The sequence below is a fragment of the Cupressus sempervirens genome, chromosome 5 (assembly GCF_028749045.1).
Source record: "Cupressus sempervirens isolate cs-2001-9-10 chromosome 5, ASM2874904v1, whole genome shotgun sequence".
NCBI classification, from domain to species: Eukaryota; Viridiplantae; Streptophyta; class Pinopsida; order Cupressales; family Cupressaceae; genus Cupressus; species Cupressus sempervirens.
The window spans coordinates 791,079,290-791,100,833 of NC_143122.1; positions in this window are offsets into that span (position 1 = coordinate 791,079,290).

The window sequence follows — 21,544 nt, forward strand, 5'->3', positions numbered from 1 at the left end:
ACCCATATTACCCATTTGAATATGTCTCTAGAGATCTTAGAACCCCTAAGGATATATGTCGTCATCTAATGGGTCAAAGGGGGTCATAGTTCACCCTATGACCCTCTTTGACCCATATGACCCATTCGAATATGTTCCTAGGGGTCCGAAGACCCCTAGTGACATATGTTGTCGTTTAATGGGTCAAAGAGGGTCATAGGTCACCCTATGACCCCTTTTGACCCATATTACCCATTCAAATATGTCCCTAGGGGTTCTAGGACCCCTAGCGACATATGTTGTGGTTTAATGGGTCAAATAGAGTCATAGGTCACCCTATGACCCCCTTTGACCCATATTACACATTCGAATATGTTCCTAGGGGTCTGAGGACCTCTAGCGACATATGTCATCATTTAATTGGTCAAAAGAAGTCTTAGGTCACCCTATGACCCCCTTTGACCCATATGACCCATTCGAATATGTTCTTAGGGATTCGAGGACCCCTAGCGACATATGTCGTCGTTTAATGGGTCAAAGAGAGTCAGGTCACCTTATGACCCCCTTTGACCCATATTACCCATTCGAATATGTCTCTAGGGGTCTTAAAACCCCTAGGGATATATGTTGTCGTTTAATGGGTCAAAAGGGGTCATAGTTCACCCTATGACCCCCTTTGACCCATATGACCCATTCGAATATGTTCCTAGGGGTCCGAGGACCCCTAGCGACATATGTTGTCGTTTAATGGGTCAAAGAGGGTCATAGGTCACCCTATGACCCCCTTTGACCCATATTACCCATTCCAATATGTCCCTAGGGGTTCTAGGACCCCTAGAGACATGTGTTGTCGTTTAATGGGTCAAATAGAGTCATAGGTTACCCTATGACCCCATTTGACCCATATTACCCATTCGAATATGTTCTTAGGGGTCTGGGGAGCTATGCGACGTATGTCATCGTTTAATGGGTCAAAGGGAGTCATAGGTCACCTTATGACCCCCTTTAACCCATATGACCCATTCGAATATGTCCCTAGGGGTCCGAGGACCTCTATTGACATATGTCACCATTTAATGGGTCAAAGAGGGTCATAGGTCACCCTATGACCCCCTTTGACCCATTCGAATATGTTCTTAGGGGTCCGAGGACGCCTAGCGACATATGTCCTCATTTAATGGGTCAAAGGGTGTCATAAGGCACCCAATGACTTCTTTTGACCCATATAAATGATTCGAATATGTCCCTAGGGGTTATAGGACCTCTAAAGACATATGTCATCATTTAATCAGTCAAAGGGAGTCATAGGTCATGCTATGACCCCCTTTGACCCATATGAACAATTCAAATATGTCCCTAGGGGTTTTAGGACCTCTAGCGACATATGTCATCGTTTAATGGGTCAAAGGGGGTCATAACTCACCTTATGACCCCCTTTGACCCATATAACCCATTTGAATATGTTCCTAGGAGTCCGAGGACCCCTAGTGACATATGTTGTCATTTAATAGGTTAAAGAGGGTCACAGATCACCCTATGACCCCCTTTGACCCATATGAACAATTCAAATATGTCCCTAGGAGTTTTAGGACCCCTAAAGACATATGTCATCGTTTAATAGGTCAAAGGGGGTCATAGGTCACCCTATGACCCCCTTTGACTCATATGAACGATTCAAATATGTCTCTAGGGGTCTTAGGACTCCTAGTGACATATTTCGTCATTTAATGGGTCAAAGGGTGTCATAGGTCACCCTATGACCCCCTTTGACTTATATGAATGATTTGAATATGTCCCTAGGAGTTATAGGACCCTTAAAGACATATGTCATCGTTTAATGGGTCAAAGGGGGTCATAGGTCACCCTATGACCCCCTTTGACTCATATGAACAATTTGAATATGTCTCTAAGGGTTTTAGGACCCCTTGAGACATATGTTGTCCTTTAATGGGTCAAATGATATGAATGATTTGAATATGTCCCTAGGGGTTATAGGACCTCTAAAGACATATGTCATTGTTTAATGGGTCAAAGGAACAATTTGAATATGTCCCTAAAGGTTTTAGGACCCCTAAAGACATATGCTATCGTTTAATGGGTCAAAGGGGGTCATAAGTCACTCTATGACCCCCTTTGACCCATATTACCCATTCGAATATGTTTCTAGGGGTCTTAGAACCCCTAAGGACATATGTCGTCATTTAATGTGTCACCCTATGACCCCTTTTGACCCATATGAATGATTCAAATATGTCTTTATGGGTCCTAGGACCCCTAGAGACATATGTCGTCGTTTAATGGGTCAAAGGGTGTCATAAGGCACCCTATGATCCCCTTTGACCCATATGAACGATTCAAATATGTCCCTAGGGGTCTTAGGACCCCTAGGGACATATGTCATCATTTAATGGGTCAAATGGGGTCATAGGGTGACTTATGACCCCCTTTGACCCATATGGCCCATTCAAATATGTCCCTAGGACTCTTAGGGACATATGTCATCGTTTAATGGGTCAAAGGGGGTCATAGGGAACCCAATGACCCCCTTTGACCCATATGAATGATTTGAATATGTCCTTAGGGGTCTTGGGACCCCTAAGGACATATGTCATCGTTTAATGGGTCAAAGGGTGTCATAGGTCACCTTATGACCCCTTTTGACCCATATAAACGATTCAAATATTTTCTTAGAGGTCTTAGGACCCCTAGGGACATATTTGAATCATTTAGATAGGTCAAAGGGGTATGCCATCATTTAATGGGTCAAAGGGGGTCATAGGATGAGCTATGACGCCCTTTGACCCATTAAACGACAACATATGTCCTTAGGGGTCCTATATTACCCATATTACCCATTCAAATATGTCCCTAGGGGTCTTAGGACCCCTAGAGAAATTTGTCATCGTTTAATGGGTCAAAGGGGGTCACCCCTTTTGACCCATATGAACGATTCAAATATATCCCTCAGGATCCTAGGACCCGTAAGGACATAATCGATCAAAAGGGGTCATATGTCACCTTATGACCCCCTTTCATCCATATTAACTATTGTAATATGTCCCTATGGCTCTTAGGACCCCTAAGGACATATGTTGTTGTTTAATGCATCAAGGAGAGTTAATGGTTGACCTATGACCCCCTTTGACCCATATGAACGATTCAAATATGTCCCTAGTGGTCCTAGGACCTCTAGGGACATATGTCATCATTTAATGGGTCAAAAGGGGTCATAGGTCACCCTATGACCCCCTTTGACCCATATGAATGATTTGAATATGTCTCTAGGGGTCCTAAGACCCCTAGGGACATATGTCGTCATTTAATGGGTCAAAGGGTGTCATAGGTCACCCTATGACCCCCTTTGACCCATATGAACGATTCAAATATGTCTCTAGGGGTTATAGGACCCCTAGAGACATATGTCGTCATTTAATGGGTCAAAGGGGGTCATAGGTCACCCTATGATCCCGTTTGACCCATATGAATAATTCAAATATGTCCCTAGGGGTGCTAGGACCCCTAGAGACATATGTCATCATTTAATGGGTCAAAGGGGTTCATAGGTCACCTATGACCCCTTCTGACCCATATGAACGATTCAAATATTTTCGTAAGGGTCCTAGGACCCTTAGCGACATATTTGAATCGTTCATATGGGTCAAAACCCTCTTTGACCCATATGACACATTTGAATATGTTCCTAGGGGTCCGTGGACCCCTACCGACATATGTTGTTGTTTAATGGGTCAAAGAGGGTCATAGGGTGACCTATGACCCCCTTTGACCTATATTACCCATTTGAATGTCCCTAGGGGTTTTAGGACCCATAGAGACATATGTTGTCGTTTAATTGGTCAAAGCGAGTCATAGGTCACCCTATGACCCCCTTTGACCCATATTACCCATTCAAATATGTCCCTAGGGGTCCTAGAACCCCTAGGGACATATGTCGTCATTTAATGGGTCAAAAGGACCTATGACCCCCTTTGACCCATATTACCCTTTCGAATATGTCCCTCGGGGTCCTAGGATCCCTAGAGACATGTCATCGTTTAATGGGTCAAAGGGGATCATAGGTCACCCTATGGACCCCTTTGACCCATATGAACAATTCAAATATGTCCCTCAGGGTTTTAGGACCCGTAGGGACATATATCGTCATTTAATCGATCAAAAGGGGTCATAGGTCACCTTATGACCCCCTTTGACCCATATTAACCATTGTAATATGTCCCTAGTGCTCTTAGGACCCCTAAGGACATATGCCATCGTTTAATGCGTCAAAGGGGGTCAATGGTTGACCTATGACCCCCTTTGACTCATATATATTAATAATATACATATCTATTAATAACATACACACACACATATATATATATGTATATATATATGTATGTATATATATATATATATATATTACATTATTATATTTAATAAAAATATTACGTTATTATATATAGATTAATAACATATATATGTATCACTTTATTATATTTAATGAAAATATTATGGTATTATATATATATATATATATATATATATTAATAACATACATATTAATATAATAATATATAATGCGTATTATATATATATATATATATAAATTACGTTATTATATTTAGTAAAAATAATAATATAAATTATATTTATAAATTGTAATAAGATTAACATAATATATTAGTATATATTGTTAGATTATATCTTATATCTTTACATAGTAATATAAGTGAAATAATTTAGAAATAATAAGTTGTGACGTTTAAACCCAATTTTCCCTCCAAAATGGGTTGAGATTTTAAATTTGCCCACCTTACATATCGGATATGTGATTTTGAATTGGATATCCAATTTATGATTGGATATCCAATTTAAAATCGAATATCTGATTAGGCTTGGTAAATACCAAGCCTACCCGATCAACCCAAAAGACGTGTTTAAAGAGGGTTTTCGTGATACTTAGACTTCGGGTAGCTATCTGACAATGTTATTTTGATCAAAATTGAATAAAATGAAAAGGGTTTTTTAATATCGATCTCTAGATTCCATAAATATAATTTTTGTCAAATTCTGAGTTCAATAAGTATTTACTAGTTAATTATCAATGAAGATAATTGTAAAGTGTTGATTGACATACTAATTGAAAAATAGCTATAACTTTCAAACGGTATAACATTTTTTAAATCTAAAAGTTGCATCACATTCTATACTTCAGCTAGTATAAGAAAAAAAATTTAAATTTGGTAAAATTTTCTATTAGTTAGGGTGGTCAGACACGAGACTTTTTTTTTCGAAAAAGTTTTGGTCGAAAATTCATAGTTAATTATTTATTTGAAATAAAAATACCGAAAAATATGCGTCAAATTTGGGCATGAGTCTAATTTTCATATCTATAATTATATTAAAAAATAATTATGATTTGATTTTGATTAAGGTGGTCAAACATACACACTTTTTATTTTCGCCCTGAAATTTTCTTAGTACTGCATTAAAATTCAAACTTTTTACCAAATAATTATTTTTTTCTCCTGATAAGGCCTAGTAGTTTAGAAACTACATTCAATTTCTTACAGATTATTTTTTTACAACTTTTTGATATAAATTCCATAACCACTTCAAAATTATGTGTCAAGTTGCCATAAACCTGATTTGCTAATTTTTCACTGCCACTTAAGGCCATAGTTTGGTACACCATGATCCTGCACATACCCATTTGTTTCATGCTATGGATGAACATGTGTAGTTATCTATTTAAGTTTACATGCTAAATTGTGAGATGGATGTGTGGTGAATGCTTTATGGTTAAAGTTTTAAAGTGTTGATTCACACCTCCTCCTCCCACCAGTGTTTACTTTCTCATTTTTATTTCCAACAATTGGTATCATAGCCTTGTTTTCTGGAAAAGAAAGATTTACAACTTTGAGAAAAGATCTTGGAGATGGAAGTCGAAAAGTTGGGAAAGGTCACTACACTTTTTTGGGTTGAATTGTGATGACAATTTGTGATGGTAGTCTAATTTGTGGTGATTTTCATGTTTTTTTTTAAATTTATTTTTCAAGTTTCCCCAATGCTTTCACCATATCGACATAAGCATTGTAATTGTGATGCCTACATAAGTATGAACAAAAAAAAAAAAAAAACATGACATAAATCATTCCCCATTTGTTTTGATTATGGAGAGTTGCATGTAAAAGAAGGTGGAGATGTCCAAATGAGGGTGGAGAGCTTTGAACATCATCATGCCCTTATGCTTGGTGTATTTCATTCCTATGATATATCTCTACATTTTGTTGTTGTGCCCTTGCTTTGCAATATTTTTGTGATCTTTGCATTTCATTGCCATGCCTTTGCTCTAGAATTTTATTACCGTGGCCTCGTGATCTTTGAATTTCATTATTGTACCCTTGCTCCATGATTTTGCTTTGCAATTTGGTTTCTTTGCCCTTGTCATCTATGTGTTTTTTTTTTTAATATTCTGTGCCCCTACTCTACGATTTTGGTGTCATGCCCTTGCTTTGCAATTTTGTTGCCATGTTGTGCCCTTTCTCTGCAATTTCATTTCCATGTTGTGCCCTTGCTCTCCAATTTTGTTGCCATGCCCTAGCTCTATGCTTTTCTTCAAGGGTATGTAAATGTTGGTTTCTTTTCCTTTTAAATAGGTATCTTTTTATATCTCCTTCTCAACATGTATATTTAGAGATCTCTTTAAAGGTTTTTATTACATCTTAGCACAATAAAAAATTGATCCAGTTACATACATATTCTAGAATCCAAATAGTAAACAAGTAAAACTCTCTCATCCCATGCTAAGTGACTTACCTCAAGATCATCCACAAAAATAATGAAGACTAGGAAAAATGGGCAGAGTTCAAATTTTTTTTTTTACAAAATCTTATAAGTTTAATATGAAGTTTTTAACCTCTTTTTTGTGGTAATGTCATCCACTTACTTATACTTTTAACCCTCATAGTTGATTATTATTTTATATTATTATAGTAATATGTAAGAAGTACATTTCCTTAATAATTTATAATCTTTTACAAACTACTTAAATTAATGATATTACTCAAACTGAAGTAAATGTCTCCTTCACAATTGGTGTGCAATTCCCACCACGACTTAGAACATTGGATGTCACTACTATCACAATGTCTTTGAAAAACAATAACAATGAATTGAGTTGAAAAAATCAATAAAATAATTGAAATCTAGCTAGTTTTTAGTGATGCTACTACCAAAGGTAAGGGAAAAGTCTATGCATTCAATTCATATTCGTTTCTTTCTCTTTTTATTCTCAAAACTCTAAATTTCTTTCTTGTATTTTTAACATAGTGTGCTTGGGCTTTTATGCATTGAAACCCTAAGCCCAAATGCTTATATTTGGAGCATTTTTATATTTATTTCATTATTGATGCATGCTAGCTTGTGATAGAGGACATACTAGAATAATTTTTGGTAAGAAGCAGCCAAAGGGGAGGCATTGATACTATCTTGGGGATCTACATGGAGAACTTCATGTACCACAACAACTTGTAGATATAGTTCAACAAATGGGTTAATTTTATTACTAGCTAGAATGAGAGTGAGGGAATTGTTAATGCCAATTTTTTTTAAGGTTATAATGCCTTGTAGTTTATATATATTATTTTTTGTAGTTGATGAATTTTTGTGGTTCGCTTGTTCTGTTTAATAATTTTTAATGTATCACTACACTATATCAGGTGGAAAAAGTGTGATTCTAACAACATTATGCACTGCTTTTTGAGTTAAGGCAAAATGTATTTAGAGGGTAGCTCCTTTGAAGGAATTTATCAAGAATGGGTGCACACAACTTTGGTTATGTAGTAGGTGTTCCTTTTCTTTAGTTCAATTCGATACGAGAGTAGAAAATTGAGGTATCCAAAAGTATTTAGAAAATGCCTTGCTATGGAAAATTTAGATTTTAAAGTTGTATTTAAAAATGCTTTTAATATTGTGCCACCTTTATGTTTGTGAGTCTGGGTATGAAAAAATAGTTTGAATTTTAGTTTTTTATTATAACACAATCTCTCACAAAATACTAGCTTTAAATGATAATAACAAATTCAAATAAATAAATCAACAAAAAAAATAGAAAAGAATAAAATAACTTGTAAATGAACAACCATAGAAGTGGTAATATTCTTTTTATTTTCTATCAGAATAACTTATTAAATGATGTTGTTGATAGTTATTATATTTTTTTAGACAACAATCAATAACTACTTCTCTTTGGGTTTTTTGATCGGTAATATATTTTGTATTAATATTGTATCAGACATGGAAAATTTCATTGCTTTTGCCATTATTTCTCTTGGCATATTCTTCTTTCCATTACACCAATCTCCAAAATTTATCTCCTATATGCAATATAGTAAACTTTATAGTCTTCCTCATAGGCTACCATACTTTTCTATCTACCATGGAGAACCATTATAAGTACATTTCTAAGCCAACACTTCTACCAAAATTAGGCAACATCTAACTTGACAAATATTAACCACTGAATTTAACACACATTTGATGAAACCTAAATGCTAATTATCCCAGCCATTTCTTCTGCAACTCCTTCCTGCTAAACAAGTATCTCTTTATATTTTCTTCTAAACATGTATACTTAGATATCTTTTTAAAGGTGCTTATTACATCTTAACACAACAAAAAAATTGATCCAACTCTATACATATTCCAAAATCAAAATAATAAAATAATAAAATTCACTCAACCCATGCTAAGTAACTTACCTCAAGATCCTCTATAAAAAATAATGTAGACCAGAAGAAATGGGCAGAGTTTACAAGAAATTTTACAAAAATATATCATAGAAAATGTTTTTAGAAAGAAACTAGTCATAACCAAGTAAATTGGTTCTAGTTGTTGATTAGCTAGGTTGATTACAAATTCCTATAGAACTATCATCAGATTAGATACAATACAACTAACAATCAATTGTTCCCATCTAGCAGGGTCAAATATAGTTTTCCACAGTGATAAAATTGCATATGCTAATGCATCACTTGAATGCCAGGCATGAAGTGCATTCCCTAATTTATAAAAAATGGTTGGATATAAAGTCTCTATATGTTCACCAAACAATGCAAGCCAAGAATGTAACCATGCATGTATTGGCACACTCTCCCTACAAGGATACCAATTATCTATTGGTGATGTTTATTTGGGCATCACTATATGACTCAAAATGTTATGAATTACTAAAGTTGATAGTAACTTCTCTCATATCTCCATAAAATGTAGTATAGGATTAGTGTCCCTTAGTTCCTAGCAATTTTTAGTAGTTATTCTCACCGTTGGAAGAATATCTTCAGTGAAGAGTTGAGTGTAAGGAGTTGAAGAAGAAAGTTTTGCTTCTATGTAAATGTCATAATCATGAGGCTCATTCCCTTATAGAAGCCTCTACCACAATGACATTTCCTCTAAACTATGCAAAAGGATGTTGAAGTGGTTCCCAACCTTGAACCACTCTTGTAAGACTTTGATACTTGGGATCATCATATGGAGACTATGCCAATACTTGAAACACTCATATAATCTTTTTATTTTCTGACTCTAAATTCTCAAAGGTACTTGCAATTTGTGATTCCAATATCATAGCACCTACTGCAACACTTTCTTGGATTCTATCTAGCATCTCCCATTTATTTTGATTGATTGTGGAGAGCTACGCGTGAAAGAGGGTGGAGAGCCCTAAATGAGGGTGGAGAGCTCTAAACATTAGTGTAGATCAATGGAGATCTAGGATTTTGTTGCCATTCCCTTGTGATCTCCATTCTTTTGTTCATATATAATGTATGTATATATGTATCTATGTATCTATGTATATATACATGTATATATATATATATATATGTATGCATGTATGTATATATGTATGTATGTATGTATAGATATATGTATGTATGTATATATGTATGTATCAATGTATGTATATAGATAAGTAGATTGTTGCTTTTCTCTCTCATCTTTTATGTGTTTATTTCACTTGAACTATTATTTTTAGGGGGCATTTTGTAATATTGGATTCATTTTAAGTAGGAGGTGATGAGGACATTCTATGTACTTTAAAGGCTGATCTCATGACATTCTAGGTAACTTACCATGCTTATAGATGTATGCATGTTTAGTTAACTTACATTTAAGAAAAGGAATATGTTCTTTTAAACGAGCATTTGTCACATTGATTGCTGTCACAAGCTTTTAAAAATAACTATATAATGAGTGAGTTAGGATGTATATAGGTTAAGCATACATTAACTTTAAACTATAAGAAAAAGGTTGCACCAAGGTATTATAGTATTTAAATTATAGAAAATTGTCTGATTCCTTTGAGTGGTTGTAGGATGGCGAAGAGTTGTATTAGGTGAGTAAAGCTCACTAGTTCTTATAGCTAGGAATAAAACAACATCAAAACAATTAGAATCTAGAGCTACATATCTATTAGAGTGAGTAGTTCAAGGTCTCGATCCCATGGATATGGGTATGTAGGTAGCCTAGTAGGTGAAGTATGCCTCCAGTTTGCAGATGCCTTGGACATACTTAGGTAGCATTTAACTATTTTTAGTATGAGTTTGGTTTTATGAAGACTTTAGTAAAAACATTATTACAAGAGTGATAGCTAAATTGTACAAAATAATATCTTAAGGAGCTTGTAGGCTTGTGCAAACATTCTTTGAATTCAATCATAGATTTTATGCCTTTGTCATGACAATTCAATGGTCTAGTAGTTGATTAGCTGGGTTGATTACAAATTCTTATAGAACTGCCATCAAATTAGGTATGTTAAAATGAATAATCAAGTAGTCCCAGCTAGCATCTCTTTCTTATTACTATATTCCTCTACTTTCTACCTATCACCCTCAACATCTCTACCCCAATTACTTCGTTCTCCCATTGTCTCAACCCTTTAGCTAGTTATCTTAATACCTCAGTAACAAAGGATTGGAATTCTTTCACATTGACTCCATGATTAGATAGAATCATGTGTTTTCTTAAGAATAACATACTAGCTTAATTTTATTTTGTCAACCTAGGAGTATAAGCTTGAGAGGGTGGCTGCAAAGTATATGCTTTTATTCCTCTTTAAGTCATTACCACTAAAAAAAAGGAAATGTTGAAGGAGACTTAAACTAGGAGCTGAAATGACATCTTATCTTAAAGCTTAAATTATTGCTACTAACAATAAATTTATGTATGCACCCATGCTGCAAGAATAGTTCAATGATTCTATTATCAATGGTTGTAGGAACATTAAAATTCTACCTTGCAAAGAAATAAACAAGGACATGAAATTATTCTAAGAAAGTAGTTCAATTACCAAGTAGGCCCCTTGGATGAGTGAACAGAAAAGACAATCAAGACAGAAAATGTAGAATTGAACTTTGTATTCCATTCATTCATATTAAGTGACTACATATGATTAAAAAAATGATCACATAGTAGTATTATTAATCTATTCTATCATTCTCCTTATAAAAACTTCTTTCAAAGCTATAATGGGCATTATTTAAAGGAAATCTACAACAACTTCCTACTTCTACAATCACTTCATCACTAAGGATCAATTATATGTTCATAAAGTTTACAATAGAAATATCATTAACTGAGATTTTACTCTTCCAAGAATATAGCAGGTTGAGGGAGCAATAGTCATGCATTGCCATAATAGAAATCACACAATAATCTTCTTGTTGTGGTGATTAATCAATCTAGTCAGCTTTGACTTAACATTGAATGCTAACTTTGATATATGTATGTATGTATGTATATAAACAGAGAGATCTTGGCACTTAGTAAGTAGATTGCTCTTTTTTTCTCTCATCTTTCATGTGTTTATTTCACTTGAACTATTATTTCTTACTGGGCATTTTGTAATATTGGGTTCATTTTATGTAGGAGGCGATGAGGACATTCTTGGATGTACCTGTGTGATGAATTGCTCATGAGCAATGAAGATGAACTTCCCTTGAGAGTAGTAGGAGGCAATGAGGATATTCCAAGTACTTTAAAGATTGATCTCATTACATTCTAGGTAACTTATGATACTTATACATGTATGGATATTTAGGTAACTTACATTTAAGAAAAGGAATATGTTCCTTTAAACAAGTGTTTTTCATATTGATTATTGTCACAAGATTTTAAACATAACTATATAATGAGTGAGTTAGGATGTATATAGGTTAACCTTAGATTAACTTTAAACTATAAGAAAAAGGTTGCACCAAGGTATTATAGTATTGTAATTATAGAAAACTGCTTGATTCATCTGAGTGGGTGTATGATGGTGAAGATTTGTATTAGGTGAGTAAAGCTCACTAGATATTATAGCTAGGAATACAAAAACATCAAAATAATTAGAAACTAGAGCTACATATTCATTTGAGTGAGTAGTTCAAGGGTCTTGATCCTGTGGATATGGGTATGTAGGCAGCCTGGTAGGTGAAGTATGCCTCTAGTTTGCAAAGGCCTTGGACATAGTTAGGTATGACTTAACTATTTTTAGTATGAGTTTGGTTTTATGAAGACTTTTGTACAAAAATTATTACAAGAGTGAGAACTAAATTGTACAAAATAATATCTCAAGGAGCTTGTAGGATTGTAAAAACATTCTTTGACTTTAGTCATAGATTTTATGCCTATGTCATGATGATCCACTAGTCTAGTTTTTGATTAGCTAGGTTGATTACAAATTCTTATAGAACTGCCATTAGATTAGGTATGTTAAAATGAACAATCAAGTAGTCCCAGGTAGCAAAACTTTCTTATTACTATCTTCCTCATGCTTTCCACCTATCATCCTCAACATCTCTACTCCAATTACTTCTTTCTCCCATTGTCTCAACCCTTCTAGCTAGTTAGCTTGATACCTTAATAATAAAGGGATGAAAATCCTTTCACATTAACTCCATGATTAGAGATAATCATGTATTTTCTTAAGAATAACACACTGACTTCATTTTATTTTGTCAACCTAGGAGTGTAAGCTTGAGAGGATGGCTGCAAAGTATATGATTTTCTTCCTCTTTAAGTCATCACCACCTAAACAAAGGAAATGTTGAAGAAGACTTAAACTAGGAGATGAAATGAAATCTTATCTTAAAGCTTAAAATAATGCTAAAAATAGTAAATTTATCTATGCACCTATGCTAGAGGAACAGTTTAATGATTCTATTATCAATGGTTGCAGGAACATCAAATTTCTACCTTGCAACAAAATAAACAAGAAAATGAAATCTATTCTAACAAAGTAGTTCATTCACCAAATAGGCCCCCTTAGATGAGTGAATAGAAAAGGCAATCAAGATGGAAGATGTAGACTTGAACTTTGTATTCTATTCATTCATATTAAGAGATTACATCTGATTAAAGACAAGATCACACGCTACTATTATTAATCTATTCTATCTTTCTCCTTCTAAAAACTTCTTTCAAAGCTATAATAGGCATTATTTAAAGGAAGACTACAACAACTTCCTACTTCTATGATCACTCCATCAACAAGGATCAAATAATAATTCGTAAAGTTTATAATGGAAATATCATTAACCATGATTTAACTCTTCCAAGAATATAGCAGGTTGAGTGAGCTATACTTGTGCATTGTCATAATAGAAATCACACAATAATCTTCTTGTCATGGTGATTAATAAATCTAGTCAGCTTTGACTTAGCGCTAAAATGTTGACTTTGAATATGCATAGTAATTACTTGCAAAACATTGAATGCATACAAGTTCCACATACATATATATTTATTTCATCATCAACGTTAGAAAATTTATAATGTTCAAGCTATCACTCTTTGTAAATCCTATGGCTGCAGGAAGGAGTCTACCCAAACATAGCATGGATGAGGAAACATTTATCAAAATATAATATTCCTTCATTATACCATATATGTCCATAGATTCAAGTGAACATAGCTTATCTCAACTATCTATATTTCAATCTTCATGTCTTAACATATAGATAATATATTCATACAAACATAAGTTCCTTTTCTTAAACCATAGAGTCATAAAATGTTTTTACAAGATAATTGCTTTAAAAAAAAGATAAAAGGTTTTCAAAATAATGACCTTTTAAGGGGTCATCATTTCCCCCAGATGATCTATTGCATGTCCCCAACAATCATGAAGTTCTTGATCTAGGCTTGCACTTTGCAGTCATTAGATGTCCTTTGTCTTGGGTCATTCTTCACATAATCAAAGTTACCATAATTTGTCTTGAGCCTTTTCTAGTGTCAAATTTTAATATTAATGTTCTGATCTTCTACATTGTCATTTGTTTCTAGTAGTGGCTATAGGAGAACTAGAGGTTGATACCTTAATGGCAACCAATGTTTACACTAATTTCTCCCCAAGTCAGTATACCATGGAATCGTAATTGTAGCAAGAGTCAAGTTTTGAGGAGAATGGGGTTCTCTTATATTTAGATCATGTGGCGTTCTAATCTATCCTTGTCTTGAGGCAACGATTATTGTCTCAACATTATGAGTTGAGTGTTGTTTCCAGTCTCTAAATGCCCATTCTTCGATTGAACAGACATTAGCAAGTCCTCTAGGATTGCCCAAAATAGAAATCCAATCTAGAAATGTTTGTCTAGAATTTTGAAATTCTAGTCTCACGAACAATGATGTTGTTATTCAACTCTCCTTGTAAGGTGAAACTTGATGTTCTCTTCTTATTTCATTCTATATGCATGACATCACTTCTCTTAACTACAGATTCCCTATATACAAGACTAGGTTCCACTCCATGTCGTCAGGAATTGCCAGAATATGAAGATACAATTCACATAGTAAATATTTTAAAGCCATGGGAACATATTAAAATGTATCATAAACTTCATGTGAGGTATAAATAGAGGGATTAAGACCTTCACAATTCTAGTCAATTTATAATTTACAAATTTATCTTTAATAAATAAGACATATACTAGTGATGGCAACCAACATTCCATTAATTCAGGAATCAATCCTGTGATCTATTCAATTCTTCTCTTCAACACTTCATTATGATCTAAATTCCATTTCAATTGGTAAATCTACTCATTAATAACATGTTTTAATTTTTCTTTCTCTAATTTCCATTTAGCTCTCTCCCATAACAACTATTGAAACAAATCAATGCCTAGAGACAAATGTGTAGACAGATTGGGTGGTGGCAATGGCTCTTAATTAAAGAGATCTATCTATTTAGGTGCCAAATGGGAAGCTTTGTTGACATTTTGTGATGTGGAGCATTCTCCTTTTCTCATGACAGTTTTTGGCATCACATTTTGTTCCCTAATGAATTTAGTAGTTGTTGTAGCTAATGTGTTTAACCCTTCTTGATCTAATTTCTATTACCTAAAAATTTCAAGTCTAAATTCTTGATAATCCTTTGAAGGGAACTCTGCAAAATTTTCACCAATACCTTGCATATCAAGGTTTTTCTCAAACTTCTTAGATATTTCAAACTCACTAGACTCCTAATCACTACCAATAAGCACATAATCAACACTGCAATCAACTTCCAATTATAGATTCTGGGTTCTGCTATCATTTTCACTGGCTATATTTTCCTCTAATCCTTTTCATATTTAGAAAACTTAGGGGTAACTATGGGAATATAGGATTCAATAAAACAACCCTAGAAAAGTCTCACACTTCACCTCATGGGTGGTGTTGAGAAGCATGGAGGATTCTTTCATTTCCTCTTTTTTATAGGTATTTCCAGCACATGCACTTTAGGAAGTTTTTCTATATCTTCCTCCTCTTGGGTGTTTAGGGTTTCATTAAGGGTACTCTCCTCATCTATTTGTTGTTCTAACCTTTCTACTTCAGGTTCCACAATTTTATCTTTATCTTTCTCAATGGTAGACCTATTTTTTAACAGATGATGGGGTCTCAGGGGCATTAGAAACTTCTACATTTTTACTTCTCTTTTTTCTATAAATTGAGGTTTTAGCTTTGTAAATAATCTTCTTAGTCAATTAGGAACTAGAGGGAGAGGCTTTAGTAGAATATTCAACTCTAGAAACAACCTTATAGAAATCAGTAGATGTTCTTTCCCTAGGTCTAACACCCTAGCCTCAAGGGATAACCAACCTAGGCTCCACCACTTTTAACCTCAAAATTCTTTCCATGTCCCTATTTATTGCTTATTTAACTCCCCTTCTATGATTAATTTTATTAAGTAATGGTGAGAGAGAAATTGGTCTTTCTCTAATTGCACTAGAGAAGCTTGTTTCTTAACAAGATAATTGCTTTAAAAAAAAGATAAAAGGTTTTCAAAATAATGACCTTTTAAGGGGTCATCATTTCCCCCAGATGATCTATTGCAGGTCCCCAACAATCATGAAGTTCTTGATCTAGGCTTGCACTTTGCAGTCATTAGATGTCCTTTGTCTTGGGTCATTCTTCACATAATCAAAGTTACCATAATTTGTCTTGAGCCTTTTCCAATGTCAAATTTTAATATTAATGTTCTGATCTTCTACATTGTCATTTGTTGCTAGTAGTGGCTATAGGAGAACTAGAGGTTGATACCTTAATGGCAACCAATGTTTACACTAATTTCTCCCCAAGTCAGTATACCATGGAATCGTAATTGTAGCAAGAGTCAAGTTTTGAGGAGAATGGGGTTCTCTTATATTTAGATCATGTGGCGTTCTAATCTATCCTTGTCTTGAGGCAACGATTATTGTCTCAACATTATGAGTTGAGTGTTGTTTCCAGTCTCTAAATGCCCATTCTTCGATTGAACAGACATTAGCAAGTCCTCTATGATTGCCCAAAATAGAAATTCAATCTAGAAATGTTTGTCTAGAATTTTGAAATTCTAGTCTCACGAACAATGATGTTGTTATTCAACTCTCCTTGTAAGGTGCAACTTGATGTTCTCTTCTTATTTCATTCTATATGCATGACATCACTTCTCTTAACTACAGATTCCCTATATACAAGACTAGGTTCCACTCCATGTCGTCAGGAATTGCCAGAATATGAAGATACAATTCACATAGTAAATATTTTAAAGCCATGGGAACATATTAAAATGTATCATAAACTTCATGTGAGGTATAAATAGAGGGATTAAGACCTTCACAATTCTAGTCAATTTATAATTTACAAATTTATCTTTAATAAATAAGACATATACTAGTGATGGCAACCAACATTCCATTAATTTAGGAATCAATCCTGTGATCTATTCAATTCTTCTCTTCAACACTTCATTATGATCTAAATTCCATTTCAATTGGTAAATCTACTCATTAATAACATGTTTTACTTTTTCTTTCTCTAATTTCCATTTAGCTCTCTCCCATAACAACTATTGAAACAAATCAATGCCTAGAGACAAATGTGTAGACAGATTGGGTGGTGGCAATGGCTCTTAATTAAAGAGATCTATCTATTTAGGTGCCAAATGGGAAGCTTTGTTGACATTTTGTGATGTGGAGCATTCTCCTTTTCTCATGATAGTTTTTGGCATCACATTTTGTTCCCTAATGAATTTAGTAGTTGTTGTAGCTAATGTGTTTAACCCTTCTTGATCTAATTTCTATTACCTAAAAATTTCAAGTCTAAATTCTTGATAATCCTTTGAAGGGAACTCTGCAAAATTTTCATCAATACCTTGCATATCAAGGTTTTTCTCAAACTTCTTAGATATTTCAAACTCACTAGACTCCTAATCACTACCAATAAGCACATAATCAACACTGCAATCAACTTCCAATTGTAGATTCTGGGTTCTGCTATCATTTTCACTGGCTATATTTTCCTCTAATCCTTTTCATATTTAGAAAACTTAGGGGTAACTATGGGAATATAGGATTCAAGAAAACAACCCTAGAAAAGTCTCACACTTCACCTCATGGGTGGTGTTGAGAAGCATGGAGGATTCTTTCATTTCCTCTTTTTTATAGGTATTTCCAGCACATGCACTTTAGGAAGTTTTTCTATATCTTCCTCCTCTTGGGAGTTTAGGGTTTCATTAAGGGTACTCTCCTCATCTATTTGTTTTTCTAACCTTTTTACTTCAGGTTCCACAATTTTATCTTTATCTTTCTCAATGGTAGACCTATTTTTTAATAGATGATGGGGTCTCAGGGGCATTAGAAACTTCTACATTTTTACTTCTCTTTTTTCTATAAATTGAGGTTTTAGCTTTGTAAATACTCTTCTTAGTCAATTAGGAACTAGAGGGAGAGACTTTAGTAGAATATTCAGCTCTAGAAACAACCTTATAGAAATCAGTGGATGTTCTTTCCCTAGGTCTAACACCCTAGCCTCTAGGGATAACCAACCTAGGCTCCACCACTTTTAACCTCAAAATTCTTTCCATGTCCCTATTTATTGCTTATTTAACTCCCCTTCTATGATTAATTTTATTAAGTAATGGTGAGAGAGAAATTGGTCTTTCTCTAATTGCACTAGAGAAGCTTGTTTCTTAACAATGTTAAATGGAAAAGGTGGAAGGTTTACCTTGTTGGAAATATAAGAGGAGTAACTGAGAGGGAGGGGTGAATTAATTACTACTAAAATAAATCCCAGATCCCTTAGATGTCAGTACAAAAATACAAACTAAAAACTGAATACAACTAATGCTCAATAAACACATATAAAATGCTATAACTCAATAATTACTAAATGTGCTAGTTAAATCCTTAACATACAAAATTTAGATGTTATCTATGCTTACCATTAATTTTACTTAGTTGAAAACACAAAAAATAAAAGATCATGAATACATTTGACACAAGGATTTGACATGGAAACCCAATTTGCGAAAAACCACCAATTGTAACTAGTTATTGTTTTCACTTTTTTAAAGTGAGCTCTATTAGGAGCCAACCCTATTAAAGGCTACAAAACACATTGTTAGGTGTGAAATTGTTAAAGGATTTAATCCCCATGTTAGGAGTGGCCTTGTTAGAGCTCTTGAGACAATTCAATGGAACTACCATCCTGTTAGAGGATTTCCAATAGCTATTAAGCCAACTCTGTTAAGAGATTTAGATCACTGCTACAATGGTTAGAGAGTAACAATGAGATGACCTAATTTTAATACAATTGAATTGGTGATTAAAGATCTCTATTCTAGCTTGTACTTGATCCTTCCTGACTAAATATAGCTTTTTTTCTCCACAAGGATATTCTACTTATTCTTCAAATTTTCTTCATCTTCTCAATATTAAATTTTCAATCACATCTTCATTCTTTCATATCCACACTTTGAAACTACAACTTAACCTTATACTTATATCCTTCATATTGGCAATTTAGCTCAAATACAACTTAGAATAATTAATATTCATCTCCTTAGTCATCTAGAATCAATAGATAAATCAATTAAGCTTAATATGCCAAAATAAGAAAATCCTTTGTTAGCTAACCCAACTCAATAGAAACTAACTCAAAAATGATTTCTTGTATTAACTAATAGAAGCTTAGTTAACACTTGTCGACTTGCAAAATCCTTTGGCAACTGAGTGAGCTTTTTTTAGCACTGGTTCCATCCAACTTTCTTTCGTTAACTGAGTGAGCTTAGTTAACACTCATCTTCTGCATACTTTTCTTCAATGCTTGAGTGAACTTGTTAGACACTACCTTCTCAACTAGGCAACCAGAGGAATGCTTGATAGACACAAAAAATTGTCTTCACTATCTGAGTGAGCTCAATATATACTAAATGTTAATGATATGACATTTGTGTAACATCAAAGACAATACACAATTAATCAATTGTATCCAACAATCTTGCCCTTTTACGTTGATGGCAACACAACATGTCATAGCATGCTGAAATTATGAATTTGTTCTGAAGAACTCCATTTTTTAGTATGAGATCTTTCTTTCATTGGATTCTTCCACTTTTTGTAACAACTTCTGCCAAGTTCATTCATATAACTTTCTCCCTCTCATAACAAACTTCTCCTTCTTTAGAAAAACTTTTATTTTAGATTCTTTCTTTATTTTGGTTCCAAAAAATTCTTAGAAATATGATAGTAAACTTCTCCCTCTTTGACAACACATGCCAAAGACAACAATTTTGTCAATACCAATGTACCTTAAGTACTAACTCATTTGCAATATGCCCTTGTCAATTCTACACCAACTAATTGATCTTCAACTTAGCTTTTATTGATGCATCACTAAACTTTATTTAGTGAGCTTCTAATAGGGGAATGACCCCTAGATTGCCTCTTAGATACATAATTCATTCTTAGGTAATGACTTGGTGAATATTTCTACAATCTATTCCTTTGTATTGACATATTCCAATCTAACTTCTTTTTCTTGCACCAATTCTCTTAAGAAGTGATATTTTATTGCAATGTGTTGTGTTTTGGTATACATCATTGGATTCTTTGATATAATGATTGCACTGGTGTTATCAAAGTATACGACTATTGGATCATTGATCTCTATCTTCATTCCTTCAAATAATTATTTGAACCAAACAATGTTAGAACAATTAACTATTATTCCCACATATTATGATTGTATTGTAGATTGAGATGTACAATTTTTCTTTTTGCTTGTCCAAGACACTAGCCTTTTACCAAGAAAGAATGCTCCACCACTAGTGCTTTTTCTATCATCAATACTTCCTACCTAATCAGTATTTGTAAATATCTTCAAGTTCAAATTGCCTCAAAGTTTATACCATTAGCCATACTCTTTTTTCTATTTCAGATATCTCATGATTCTTTTGATTTCCATCATGTGATTTTATTTAGGATTAATTGAATATCTTGTCACTATTCCAATTGCTAGAGCAATATCACACCTTGTATGCACTACATACTACAATTTTCCAATCATTGATCTGTATGTGGTATGATGTACTTCTTTAGAATCATCATTTTTGGAGAGCTTATGTGTAGTAAACATAGGGGTTCCAACTGGTCTTCAATCTTCCATTCCAAACTTCTTTAATTTCTCTTTGATATACTTAGATTGAGTGATGTAGATACCATTTTTATTCTACTATATCTACAATCTAACAAAGAATTTTATCTCACCAAATATGGACATCTCAAATTCTTTACTCATTTCTTTTAAAAATGCTTTGCACAAGTCATCATTTCCTATAAATAGAGTATCATCAACAAATATCTCTACCAACACAATCTTCTTATCTAGTCCTTTGATATATAGACTACTATTATCATTTTTTCTTCGAAAACTAATCTATACCAAGTAATTATGAAGTCTTTCATACCAAGCTTTGGGAGCTTTCTTGAGATCATATAATGCTTTGTGTAACTTGCAAACCATGTCTCTTTTGCTAGGATCTACAAAAACTTCTAGTTGTTCAATGTAGACTTCTTCATCAAGAATTTCTTTCAAGAATGTAGGTTTGACATCCATTTGGTATAATTTAAATCCTCTATATGCTACATATGCTAGTAAAGTTCTAACACCTTCTAGTCTTGCTATAGGAGCAAAAGTCTCACCATAATCAATACCTTCTTCTTGAGAATAGCCTTTTCATACTAATCTTTCTTTATTTCTTGAAACTTTTCCATCTTCATTT